We start from the raw sequence: 14,206 nt of genomic DNA on the forward strand, positions 1-14,206 counted from the left end.
ACACAAGGAGGTATGTATAGCGATTTACTGGGGGTTTTATTTCAGTGAAATCTACTTCCCGGTGCTCCCCAGGGCTAGTCCCTCTGAGTTTCACTTCTACCTGGCTAGATCTGTTCCCTCCCGGATTTACTCGGGCACATGCATTACACCGAGTAGTGATTTCCTTGATAAGTTCATGTAAATGGGGAATGTAGTACTTGGCTCTTAGCAGTTCAGTTAGTTTGGTCTGTCCTAAGTGAGTGGCCTAGTGTGTGTCCTTAACTAGGGCCTTTCTTAGAGCCTCGGGGACCACAATCCTTTGGTCTGGCAGTATCCACTATCCTGTGGAGTCCTGTGTGGCACCCTGTCCTTTGCAAAGTCCTTCTTACCTAAGGAGTACATGGGAGGAGGGGGCAGAACTGGGGCAGGCAGGGTTACAAGGAGGGTCAGTGGTTTCACTGGCCCCATGGCTACCTGCCTGGCCTGTAAGTCAGCAGCCTTGTTTCCCCTGGTGAATCTGGTGAATCCCCCTTTTGGTGTCCCTTGCAATGGACTAGTGCCACAGTCTTGGGCTTCCATATAGCCTTCAACAGGGCTAGAATTTTCTCCTTATTTTTAATAGCTTTTCCTTCTGAAGTAGGTAGTCCTCTTTCTTTATATATTGCTCCATGTACATGAGCTGTAGTGAAGGCATAATGGCTGTCAGTATAAATAGTGACATTCTCTCTGTCTGCTCAGTTCAAGGCTTTTATCAGGGCTATAAGTTCAGCTTTTTGGGCTGAAGTCCCATGAGGAAGGGCCTGGGCCCAGATGACCTGCTCTGGGTTACTACAGCTGCCCCTGCATACCTGACTCCGTTTACTGTAAAACTGCTGCCATCCGTATATAGTACCTCTTCCAGGTTCCGTAAGGGGATATCGGTGAGGTCCAGTCGAGCGGTTTGGATGACATCTATTATTTGTTGACAGTCATATATGGGTCCTCCTGGCTTGCTTATTAGGCAGCAGTGTAGCCAGATTCAGGACTGTAGTCATGAGGAACTTGATGCCGGGCTGGTCCAGGAGTAGATCCTGATACTGTACTATGCGGGCATTAGACATCCACCTTCCTGGAGCCCCGCGGAGTAGTGATTCTACTGCATGGGGTGCCACTAGATTTAATGTCTGCCCCAGAGTCAGTTTGTCCGCCTCCTTTACCAACAGGGCTGTTGCTGCCATGTACTGGAGACAGCCTGGCCACCCAGAGGCTACAGGATCACGTCTTTTTGATAGGTAGGTGACCGGCCTGGACCATGGTCCTAATGTCTGGGTGAGCACCCCCTTTGCTATTCCTTTTCATATACAAACAACCAGAAGGGTTTAGAAATATCTGGCAAGGCCAGAAATGGGGCTGAGGTCAGAGCAGCTTTAAGTTTATCAAAAGCCGGTTGTTCTACTACTGTCCAAATTAGGGGCTGATTCCCTCCTGTGCAGGCATACAGAGGCCTGGCTATTTCGGCAAAACCTAAAATCCATAGCCTACAGTACCCTACCGCCCCCAGGAACTCCCAAACTTGCTGTTTTGTGGTAGGGGTGGGTATCTGTAGTACTGCTTAGACTTGGCTGGATGCCAGCGCCCGGTTGCCCTTTTTTATGATATAGCCCAGGTAAGTAACCTTTTGTTGACAGAGTTGGGCCTTTTTGGCTGAGACTTGATATCCCAGAGTTTGTAGGGTCAACAGTAATGACTGGGTGGCTTCCCTGCAGGCCTCTTGGGTTCTTGAGGCTAGAAGTAAGTCATCTACATATTAGAGTAGAGTACATTCAGGAAACTCAGCTCGGAAGGTGGCAAGAACCTGACTAAGTGCCTCATCAAATAGGGTGGGAGAGTTCTTGAATGCCTGAGGCAGCCAGGTCCACGTGAGTTGCCCCAGGACCCCAGTGTCCAGGTCTGTCCACTCAAAGGCGAATATGGGTCTGCTGACTGGGGCCAGTGGGCTGCAAAAGAATGCATCCTTGAGGTCCAGGACAGTATAGTAATGGTGGTTCAGATTCAGGAGGCTTAGGAGGGTATATGGATTTGGGACCATGGGGTGGACAGTTTCCACTCTTTTATTTACTTCCCTTAAGTCCTGTACTGGCTGGTAATCCTTTGTGCTAGGTTTTAGAACAGGGAGCAGAGGGGTGTTCCAGCGTGACTTACAGGTGGTGAGAATTCCTCCTTCCAGGAATTGTTATGTCTTGTTATATGCAGAGCGATTTCCCCACCTGGCTCCCTGACTCATTGGGTATTGCCATACCCGGACTGGAGCTGCTGTCACCAACAGTTGGACCACAACCGGGATATGGTGTTCTGCCAGACCTGGGGGATTGGTCTCAGCCCATACTCCAGGTACACTCTTCTGGAATTGGCGGAGGAGGTCTGACGTTGATGCTTGATTTGTTTCCAGTGATAAAGCTCCTGCAGCAGATACTCATCTGACAGAGCACAAGTGTTGAGGATTTGCCGAGGTGCTTTTGATACAGAGGGCAAAGCAGGAATAGAGAGGCAGGCCTGATTTTCACAGAAGGAGATGGTTGCTTGAAGTTCGTGAAGTAGGTCCCGCCCTAATGGCGGGTAAGGGCATTCTGGAAGAACTAAGAAGGAATGAGTAACGGTGCCATTTCCTAAGTCAGCAATTCGATTTGTGGTCCATGAACTTGTCGTGGTCTTTCCTGTGGCCCCCTGGATAACTGGATAGTTGGTCCCAGAGGCTGAGTAAGGACTGAGTGGGCCACCCCACTGTCCGCTAAAAAACTGATAAGTTTGCCCCCAATCTTTAAAGTAACCCTGGGCTCCTGGGGGCTTCACAGATAAGAGCCCCAGCCCTGTCAATCCTGACCTTCTAAATTGAGGATAGTCCTCGGTGGTTTTTCCTGAGCGGTTACTTGTCTTTTTCTCTTGGGGCACTCATTTTTCCAGGGTCCCTCTTGTTTACAGTACATACATTGATTTCTTCCTATAATGGGGGTGGAGGACTCCGGGATCCCTTTTGCAAGGCCCCCTGCCCTCATGGAATGACTCATGTTTCCCGAAGGGTTGCTGTTACTGCCTTAGTAACTTTTTTGTCTTGTGTGGCTCCAGGAGTATCCTTGCTATCAAAAACCTTCTGGGCAATTTCTAGCAATTGGGTCAAATTCATCCCCTGGAATCCATCTAGTTTTTGTAACTTTTTCCTGATATATGGGGCTGACTGGGAAACAAAGGCCAAGTTAATGGCCCGTTGATTTTCTGGGGCCTCAGGGTCTATAGGAGTATAGGTACGGTATGCCTCTTGTAGGTGTTCCGGGAAAGCAGCTGGCAACTCCTGTGGGCCCTGAGTCACTGTTCCTAACTTGGAGAGGTTGATGGGCCTCCTAGACGCCCCCTTAACCACTGCTAAAACATACCAGTGAAAAGTGTTCAGACTAGTGACCCCCCAAGGTGTTGGAGTCCCATTGGGATCGGGTAGAGGGAAAAACCTCTTCAATTCGGTCCTGGTTCTCTTCTACTGTTCCTCCCCCTGGACCTATGATGGCTTTCAGGGCTTCCTGTCTAATTCTGCCTCTTTCCTCTGTGGTGAACAGAATCAGTAATAATTGTCGGCAGTCGTCCCAAGTGGGGCGATGAGTCTGGAGTACAGATTCCAAGAGCCCTGTCAAAGCCTGGGGCTTCTCAGAGAACGGGGGATGTTGAGCCTTTAGTTATGTAAGTCACTTGATGAGAAGGGGATGTGAACAAAGAATGGGTGATCCCAAATGATGGCCACTCCAATTTACACAGGGTGTGGAGTTTTTTGGGGGTTAGTTTTACCCCATATCCAGCCTTGAAATTGACCGTCATGCACTGGAGTGGGGTGCAGGAACCAGACGACCCCATCTGTTCTGCCTCTTTTTCAGTCTACTTGTGGTGGCCACTCAGGTTCTCCTGCTCTTATATTTCCAGTTGTGGAAGACCCTATACTCATACTTCGCCCTTTCCAGTACTGGCTTTAAACAGGCCTCAGTCGCCAAATCTTGTAATGAGGGGATGCCTAGCTTAATGGGTCTGTCCCTGGCCTGAGGTAAGGGAGCAGGTGGAAGGCGCCAAGGGAGGGTATAGGATTCCCCTGAACCACATCACAAGGGCTGATGATAGACCTCGTAGAGGCTAAACGCAGCTTGGGTGTGGTCCTCCCTGGGATGTGCTCTGGTATTGAGAGGCCTGGGGAATGTTGGCAAATGGCAGAACAGGTGGACCAGAAGGTCCACTGAATGTGAATTTTGAATCCACCATGTCTTAAAAAGATCACAGAACTCTTGCCAGTCAGTTTGCATTGTGCCGTGGCAACCCACTTCCCAATAGTCAGTATGGTGCCAGAACACCGAATTGGGGTGTGTATCGGAACAAGTTCTGTAGCAACACCAAACCTCCTTTTGGCAAAAGAGGTAATTACTCCTTTTCCATCCTAGGCAGGCACAAAGTCTCAGTAATTCCCTTCCTAGTGCCTGGCTCCCAAGGACAGAGAAAAAACTACATCCGAGCCGCCAAGGACAGAATTTCTTTCAGACGTTAGAAGAGGAGCGGGAAAGGAGAATAGGCATTCAGTGGTAGAAGAAGAAGAAGGAGGAGAACAGGGTTATTTCTAGGGGCCAAAATTCGGCCAAAGTTCCCTGAAGCCAGTGATCATTTAACCAGTTAAGGACATCATCTGGCCCTAGAGAGGCAGGTTTAAACCACTGTAGGTCTGCCACTAAATGTCTTAAAAAACCAGAAAACCTACAAAGAAGACAGGACCACATAGAAGGAAGACAAGACTATGGAAGGAAGACAGACACAGGGTGAGTGTCCCCCGTGGGAGACCAGCCTGATGCCTGCTTGGCCACATCCCCGAAGGGATTTTTCAGAGCATCTTGGCTAAGGTGTACTCATATAAACCCTGGGCCTGGTCAGCACAGAGGTGAATCACCATTATGCCCTATGATGCCTCCGTGGAACCGTGGGTGAAGGCCCACACAGGCCCCATAGCCCTCTGGCCGTGGGACCACACATACACACTTTCACTCTCACACTCACACAGAGGTTATGGAAGACAACCGAAAACTGAATTACCCGAGCCTCCAGTGATGTCTCATTGTAGGCTTGCCTCATCAGAGATTAATGACCGTGTCCGGTCTCCGGACCTAGGCTCCTGACGGACTGGCCCCCCCCGATTTCCAGACCTAACTTACCTCTCGAGGTTCCCGTAACCCTGAGGAATTTCGGGTGAATGTCGGCTGAGTAGTCACTGGTCCATCACGGGGCTGGAACTCTGGGGCCTTGGAATGTCTCGGGGGCACCTCCCCTAGAGATCCCCATGGTGGGAGCGGCCACTCAGGCAAGAGTCCAGGGATTTTCTCTGAGTGATGATGGAAAATCTCGCTGGGGCCTTCAAATGTTGTAACTGAGTGAGCGCAAAATCACCACTGAGACAAAGACTAGGCCAAATTACAAGTTCTTTATTGCCAGCGGCCATGGAGGACTCATGTCTCTCTAACCTGTGGCCCTAAAAGGAGGGTGTCAAGACCTTTTATGCCCATAAAACCACCTCCTGGGTGGGGGCAGGGGCAAGGGGCTTTGGACATTCTGAGGGCCAGGGGACTTTGGACATTCCGATTGTTACTTAAGTCGTTTACAGAAGTCAACGTAAGCGTTAGTTTACACATTGTCTGGGTAGGGTGGAAATTAAGACCTTTAGTTACTTATAACAAGTCTTAAAATGGGCCAAAATGGCGTTTTTTGATTGCTTGCCTGTCACATTAGGGTTACAGAGAGCAGTTTCAATGGAAATCCGAGGCATGGTCGAGGTATGCAGTTTATGGGGCATTTACCATGTCACACTTTCATTTGATAATCATAAGTCAGCTTTTCTCCAGCAATTACGGTTCTTGTGGAAAACAATGCAATTCAGAGAAGACGAGTATTGTTGTAGGAGTTAAGAAATTATTTCAGGCAGATAGAGAGGAAAAGGGGGCCTTGGGAAGTTTTCATTTTTTAAAGCATCTCCCAAAAACTTTCTTGTAAAGCCCCCGGCTCTTAGAGCCTGGCTTGCAACCTTTGATATGCAAATACAAGCCATTAGAAACTGGGTCCACCCAAACATGGCAATTTCCATGGCCTTCTTGCCCTGTCCCCACATGTTCCTGGCAACATGGCCACCCCCATATATCCCCATGTGTGTAGCACATCATGGTGCCCTGCATTTACACATTAAAAGGCCAGGGTGGGAGGGCTAGCTTTTTCACAGGCTATGTGAATGACATGCCTAGTCAAACCAATCCCCTGAGCCCTATGCAAATCAGACATGACCTCTTCCAGCCTCTGTATGTATACCTAGTTGGTATCTGTGACAGGTGGGGTTCCCTCTCTCAGCTTTGGAGCCCCCCTCTGTCTCTGTACAGGGGAGCTTCCTTCTCCCTTCTTGCCCCTTCTTGCCTATTAAACTCTTCACTCCTTAAAACTCCACATATGTCCATGTCATTTTATCTAAACTGGCACGAGGACCAAGAATCCTTGTGTTCCTCCACTCATAGGAGCCGTACCAGTATCAATGAAAATACTGAATACCTGAAGATTGGGTTGTAGGGGTTCAGTCAGGATGGTGGGAGAAATTGTAAAATAGACACAAAGCTTCTTGGAAGGCTGAAATGTTTTGCAAAAGCCTCAGAATAGTTATGGCTAAAGGCAGCCTAATCCTCTTTGAGCTAATAGCAAGGGTAAATAACAAAGGAATGTAAGGAAGTATCTCTAAATAGTTTCTTTATTCATGTGGCCCTAAGAATAACCTTTGACCATCTGGGGGTGCATGATTGCTTTCTACTGGGCAGTGGGGCAGTGGGGGTGGGAGGGGTCTGCATCGTTAATTACCTTCTAGTGGTGTTTAAACCTTTGTCATTTAATGTGTACCAAATAAATGCATGCTTGGCTGGTGGATCGGGCACGTTTGCTACAAGTCTTTCAGTCAGTAGCCTAGCCTCCTGGTTCGCTCTTTCATGGAATACCGGCGTTTGCATACGTTATTCATACCTGAATACTGGTGTTTGCATACATTATTAATCTGTCGTACAGCTGGGGTCTGCAGGATGGACTCTGGCAGGTGGTGACCCTGATGTGATAAATGCTACAAAGCATTGCCATGGAACCCCGAAAAAAAGAAGGTGAAAATGACTGTGCAGTCAGTGAGTCAGTACTTCATTGGCACCCACTTGGGGTTTCCAACTTTGGGAGGATTGTTCAGGCTAGGGTTTCGTCATGGGACAACAGTAATCAGCTCAACAGAAACAGTACATAAAAGTATTGAAACAGCTGCTTAAAGCCAGTGGAGCCTCGGTTTCACAGGCTCAATTAAGGGACCTAATGCAAACTGTTGTCTTCCATAACCCATGATTCCCAGTAGAAGGCATGCTAGACATCAAGCTCTGGAAGCAAATGGGAAGAACTCTTAAACAACATCATGCTCAAGGGCAATGGGCCCCAGTATCATCTCTAATGCTGTGGGCTTTAGTGAGGGCAGCTCTGGTCCCATTACACACAGAAGAGCCTAAAAAGGGGAAAGAGGGAGAATCGTCACCTACCTCACCACCCCCAAGTCCCTCAGCCCTACTATCACTGGGCCAAAATAAGAGGAAACAGAGGTTTTGCCTGAGCCCCCTCCTCCAATAGATAGGAGAAAAGACAAGGAATACGCTACAGCTGGGACCTTGGCTTAAGGCATTAGAAGAGGAGCTTTTAGCTTGCCTGGTAATGCAAGATCAAAACAATCAGGTGTACGCTTATAAAAAGATAAGAAAAAAGGCATTAGAGGCCAAAACTGCATGGCCAAGTGGGCAGAAGACAAGGCTCAGTGGCAAGGAAGCTCGTGGCACCCCAGGCCAATAGGAACTGCCCAGGCTGGCAGCAGCTACCCAGCGGAGGGAGGAGGGAGCGGTGCAAACAAAAAGCAGAACAGACAAAAGGCAGCTCCCAGGCAAGTGCAACGTGGCCACCATCCCAGAACTGCTGCCCTCTGGCTTTGTGGGTGGCCCATAGCAAAATTTTGTATGTTCCTTGTTTACAAGTAATGTCCCAGATTATAATTCTCTGCTAAGATTTAAGTAAAATTTTAGAATTTGTAAGACCCCTTTATAACAATGGCCATTGTTGTTATTCCAAATCTACCCCTACATGGCTCTCTCAAAGTCCAATTTGGTAGAAAAATAGCCTCTAAAGGGAGAGAAATTACAACAAGCCCATGAGTTAGTTAAGGACATAACTGCTTATAAGTTGTAAAACTTGTTTTCTGTCTTAAAGGGCAATACAGCTCTGGATTCTCCCAAATATTTAACCCCTGCAGCAAAGAGAAATGGAGGAAATACAACAAGCTATCTCTCAAAGGCAACTAGATCACATCGATCCACTGTATTCAATTCAATTGTTTGATTTTCCCACCAAACACTCCCTTACAGAGTTAATAGGATAGATGACCCCAGAACTCTTCTTTCTAGAATGAGTTTTTTGCTCACATACCGGGACTAAAACATTTATCTCCCTATATCCAGTTAATCAGTAAAGTCGTGTGTTCAGGCTGCAGATGATGCAATGTTTCTAGGTTATGATCCTGATATCATCAGGATTCCTTTGAGTAAAAAGCTATTCGAAGCAACTTTGCCCCTCTCATTAGATTGGCAAATAGCACTCTCCAATTACACAGGTCAAATAGAGGATGCCCTTCCTGCTGATAAACTCCTTTAGTTCTTGTCTCATATTTCTGGTTATCTTACCTACAAAAATAGTTCACTCCCCCATACCTAATGCTTTAACACTGTTTAATGATGGTTTGGGTAAACATGGAAAAGCTGCAGTCTGGTGGAGACCACATAATTTTCTCATTGATCTGGACTCAGCTGAGATTGGGGCCCTGATATTGGCCTTGGAAACTTTTTCCACTCAGCCAATTAATATCGTTAGTGACTCTGCTTACTCTGTTTTGCAGAACCTTCAAACACCCCTCATAAACTCTACGCTCGAGCCCACCCTGTGTGCACTTTTTCTTCGACTTCAGCAATTGCTGGATCAACGCACACATCCTATTTTTATCACACATATTTGAGCCCACAGCTCACTGCCTGGCCCATTGGCTTATGGCAGTGAACAAGCAGAACTTCAGGTTATGACATCACTGCTTGACCAAGCCACCCAATTGCATCAGTTTTTCCACCAAAATTGGAGAAACTTATCTAAACAGTTTCAACATACCCAAAGAATAGCTACACAAATTATCTTACAGTTCCCAGATTGCCAGCTAACAGGCACGTTCCCTCCTTCAACAGGTGTTAACCCTTGAGGACTAGAACCTAATCAATTATGGCAAATAGGTATTACAGACATCCCTGAATTTAGAAAGATATGTACATGTATTCATTGCTACCAATTCGCATTTAATTAGCACTCATGCTTTTCCTGGAGAGTCCATCCAATATGTTATTAAGCATCTTCTTTTAACTTTTGCATTTATGGGGCAGCCCACAAAAATGAAAACTGATAATGGTCCAGCTTACTATGCCAGCTCACAATTTCAACAATTTTGTCACACATGGAATATCCAACATTCCACAAGGCATCCCATATGACCCCTAAGGACAGGCCATAGTAGAATGTGCCCACTCCACCCTTAAAAATATGCTCAAAACACAAAAGGGGAGTATGGGTAAGGACCCTGCAACACTATTGGAACAAGCCTTATATACCTTTAATTTTTAAAATTTAGATGATAAATTTCAATCAGCTGTAGAAAAGCAATTTGCTAAAACCTCTGAAGACATAAAACCTTCAGTTTTATGGAAAGATGTAAACAGTAATGTATGATGTGGTCCAAATTATTTACTAACATGGGGAGGAGGATATGCTTGTGTTCAGACCCCCTCAGTTCCTCTTTGTATTCCAGCATGATGCATCAAACCATGCCATGGCACACATAGGACCCAGCCTGGTACCAGAAATGAAGAAACTGACCTGAGAGCACCTGGTATTCCCAGGTGGTCTCCCATCCAAGTACTAACCAGGCTCGACCCTGCTTAGCTTCCAAGATAAGACAGAAACAGAAAGATTGGAGAGAGAAATAGAGGGAATGAGTAAGAGACAGCCTAGAAGAGACAGAGATGAGAGAGAGAGAGACAAAAAGTAAGACAAAGGAGAGAAAGTAGAAAGAAGAGAAAGAAAGATTAAAGTTAGAGGTATAAGAATGCACCTTTAGTAAGGAAGTTTATAAAACAAAGAAAAGGCATGTTGAAGATTGTGAAAGTCATGAAAAATGTTCAAGAAATGTGTAATTTTTGTTTTTAAGGTCTAAGCAAATTTTAAAATATTAGAGAAATTCTATGTGTAAACATATTGACTAAAGTTAAAGAAATATTATCCAGTTCTTCTGTAAACTAAACATTAACATAAAGCACAACAGGTTTTTCTTAAAGCACTAACCGACTCTTTAACAAAGACTATTAACAGTTCTCTTAGCACAGGCACCACCCCTAGAATTTCCAGTACACCACCACCAGCCTGGAGACTACGTCCTCATCAAAGGATGGAAAGAAGAAAAAACTCAAGCCACAATAGGAAAGACCCTACAGGACCCATAGCCCCGGAAAATGTGGCTTCCAGGAACAACGCAAGCCCTGGACGTTACCTGGGGGATGCTGAAGAAGAGAACTCAAGAGGCAAAGTAAATCCTGCTCTGGGTGCAGACACCATTCACTCCAGATAATTTGTTCCTTTTTTATTCTCTCACTCTGCCTACAACCTGTACCTGCTATACTCTATCAAATCCATCTTCTAATCTGCCTTTTTTTTCTGCCTGTTACATCCCTTCCCAGCTTCTAACGACGTGACTGCTAGGCTAGGAGTGATTAACATAACCCTGTGGGGTTCCTCATTAAGGGCATACAGTGAACTGAGATGCCAAGTAATATTACAGGTCACTGTTTGACTGGAAAAGAATGTTGCTAATTATACTCATTATTGTCTTATTTACTAATTCTAGGACACAAAGCCGGAATAAGAGCAATGACTGCCATGCCTGACAGACCTGCTGCTGCACACATCTGCACTCTTTAATCAGTAAGGCCTGATGCAGAAAACAGAAAAGGGGGAGATGTAAGTGTTCAGTCAGGATGGTAGGAGAAATTGTAAAATAGGCACACATCTTCTTGGAAGGCTGGAAGGTTTGCTAAAAGCCTCAGGATAGAGTTATAGCTGAAGGCAGCCTAATCCTGTTTGAGCTAATAGCAAGGGTAAATAACAAAGGAATGTAAGGGAATTTATCTAAATATCTTGTTTACTCATGTGATCCTTCGACCATTTGCGGGTGGATGATTGCTTTCTACTTGAGGGGTCAGCATTGTTAATTACCTTCTAGTGGTATTTACTCTAAACCTTTGTCATTTAATCTGTACTAAACAAATGTGAGCTTGGCTGGTGGTGGGATGCGGCTACTACAATGCTTTCAGTCAGTGGCCTGGCCTCCTAGTCCATTCTTTCACTGAATATCAGTGTTTGAGTACATTATTCATCTGTCGTTCAGCTGGAGTCTGTGGAATGGACCCCAGCATTGGGTCACAACTGTGATTCACAAATGAGATATATTGCCGTATTGAACTGCATCCATCATGAATTCATCAGATTCATAGTCCAGATCAAAGAGATATGTGATTCCCTTGTTATCATATAACTGTCCCCATTTTCAGCTTCTTCACTTGTGATTACCCCTCCAACATATTCCAAGGCAAAACTCATTCTTTTAATCTTCACAAGGGTCTTTACACCCCAGCCACAGCCATTGCTGTTTTGACAGATGCAAAGTGAATACTGTATGCCTTTCTGTACAATCCTTTTGGGACAATGAGGTCCACATTGACACCTTAAGTTGCATTCATATATGATACCAGATGGGATTTTAATTTGTTGGTTTTTTATTATAAGCCAAAAGAACTCTAGCTTTAGCGGGACAGCATTTTTCAAAGAAGCAATCTGTGCATGAGCAACCAAAGACAGCTTCCTTGACTAAGCTGATTCCAGGAATTAGTTTGGCTTCATTAGTATAGTAGAAGTCTAAGTCTGCAGGTGGGCCCTTTCCTGGATAATATCCTGAAGAGTATTTTTCAACTTGGATTGATTCTCTCTGTCACATTCAGGTACACCTATCAAACATAGATTAGGTCTTTTCACATAGTCCCATATTTTTTAGAGACTTTGTTCGTTTCTTTTTACCCTTTTTTCTCTAATCTTGCCTCCCCTTTTTTTTTCATTGAGTTGATCTTCAACCTCTGATATCCTTTCTTCTGCTTGGTCAGTTTGGCTATTGAAACTTGTGTATGCTTCACGAAGTTCTCGTGTTGTTTTTCAGCTCCGTCAATTCACTTGTATTCCTCTCTAAGTTGTTTATTCTTGTTAGCATTTCATCAAACCTTTTTTCAAGGTTCTTAGTTTCTTTGCATTGGGTTAAAACATGTTCTTTTAGCTCAGAGAAGTTTCTTATTACCCACCTTCTGAAGCCTGTTCCTGTCAAATCATCAGACTCATTCTCCATCCAGGCTTGTTCCCTTGCTGGTGTGGAGTTGTGATCCCTTGAAGGAGGAGAAGCGTTCTGGTTTCAGGTATTTTCATCCTTTTTGTGCTGGTTTCTTCCCATCTTTGTGGATTTATCCACCTGTCATCTTTGTAGTTGTTGACTTTTAGATGGGGTCTCTGAGTGGACGTCCAGTTTGTTGATGATGAAGTTATTTCTTTCTGTTTCTTAGTTTGCCTTCTACCAGGCAGGCCCCTCTGCTGTGGGACTGCTGAGGTCCACTCCAGGCCCTGCTTGCCTGGGGATCACCTGCAGTGGCTGCAGAACAGTAAGGGTAGCTGCCAGTTTCTTCTTCTGTTATCTTTGTCCCAGAAGGATACCTGCCAGATGTCAGTCTGAGCTCTCCTTTATGAGGTGACTCTGGATATATGGGGGTAAGGGAGCTGCTTGAGGAGATAGTCTGTCCTTTATAGGAGCTCAGGTGCTGAGCTGTGAGCTCCATTGTTCATTCAGAGCTGCTGGGCAGGTACATTTAAGTCTGCTGCAGCAGAACTCAAAAACGCCTTTTCTTTCCCCCCAGGTGCTCTGTCCCAGGGAGTTAGGGCTTTATTTATCAGTTTCTTTGATGCCGCTGCCTTTTTTCATGGCTGCCCTGCTCAGCAAGGAGGCAGCCTAGTCACAGTCTGCCTGCAGAGGCTTTGCTGAGCTGCTGTGGGCTCTGCCGAGCTGCCATGTAATCTTCCCTGCAGTCCTGTTTATAGGGGTATAGTTAGAACTGCCTTTGCAATGGCAGCCCACCTCTGTAATGGCAGACTCTCTGTAATGGTGGACTGCCTCGGCAATGGCAGGCTGCCTCAGCAATGGCAGACTACCTCAGTAATGGTAGACTGCCTCGGTAATGGACACCCCTCTCCCACAGAGCTGGACTGTCCCAGGTTCAGCTGTGCTTGCTGTGAAACTCTCAATCCAGAGCGTTTCAGATTGCTGTTTTTTGTGGGGATGGGACCAGCCAAGCCTGATCATCTGGCTCCCTGCCTCAGACACCCCCCCTTTTTTTTTTTTTTTTTTCCAGTTGGAACAGGCAACTCTGTATCCCAGGCATCCCAGTCACCAGTTGAAACAGCGCCCAGATTTGTCTGATTTCTTGTGCATAGACCCACTTCGCCAGCTGAAACAGCCGCTGGAGACTTGTGGCACATTTTCGCCAGGGAATCTCCTGGCCTAGCTCCCTGTTTCAGTCCCCTTTTTTACAGTTGAACGGGCGACTCTGTCTCCGAGGCGTTCCAGTCGCCAGTTACAAAGGCACCCGGATTTGTGTGAGATTTTGCGCAGAGACCCATTGAGCCAGCTGAAACAGCTTCACTGGGGGATTGTGGTGCTTTTCTGCCTGGGAATCTCCTGGCCAGGCTGCCTGTCTCAGTCCATTTTTTTCAGTTGAACGAATGACTCTTATCTCCCAGGCTTCCCAGTCACCTGTTGAAAAGGTGCCTGGATCTGTGTAATTTCCCGAGCAGCAATCCCCTGCACTGGCTGAAACAGGCACACTGGCGATTTGTGGCACGTTTTCACCCGGGAATCTCCTCACCTGGCTCCCTGTTTCAGTCCCGTTTTCATCAGTTGAATGGGTGACTCTGGTCTCCCACGAGCTCCAGTCGCCAGTGAAAATGGCATCCG

At 46.2% G+C, this 14,206-nt stretch overlaps 1 long non-coding RNA gene and 1 pseudogene across 1 annotated transcript in view; one reads left to right on the top strand and one right to left on the bottom strand.

Moving 5' to 3' along the window:
* Positions 1 to 10,695, top strand: part of LOC120366547 (uncharacterized) — a 70,233-nt gene extending 59,538 nt beyond the window's left edge. Inside the window, exon 5 of the long non-coding RNA XR_005581178.2 lies at positions 10,477 to 10,695. This is a non-coding gene — a long non-coding RNA (uncharacterized LOC120366547). The remainder of the gene's footprint in view (positions 1 to 10,476) is intronic.
* Positions 10,696 to 11,120: 425 nt separating this feature from the next.
* On the bottom strand, positions 11,121 to 13,731 carry LOC101047782 (histone-lysine N-methyltransferase SUV39H2 pseudogene; annotated as a pseudogene).
* Between the last annotated feature and the right edge of the window lie 475 nt (positions 13,732 to 14,206).

The sequence above is a fragment of the Saimiri boliviensis genome, chromosome X (assembly GCF_048565385.1).
Source record: "Saimiri boliviensis isolate mSaiBol1 chromosome X, mSaiBol1.pri, whole genome shotgun sequence".
In the NCBI taxonomy this organism is placed as follows: domain Eukaryota; kingdom Metazoa; phylum Chordata; class Mammalia; order Primates; family Cebidae; genus Saimiri; species Saimiri boliviensis.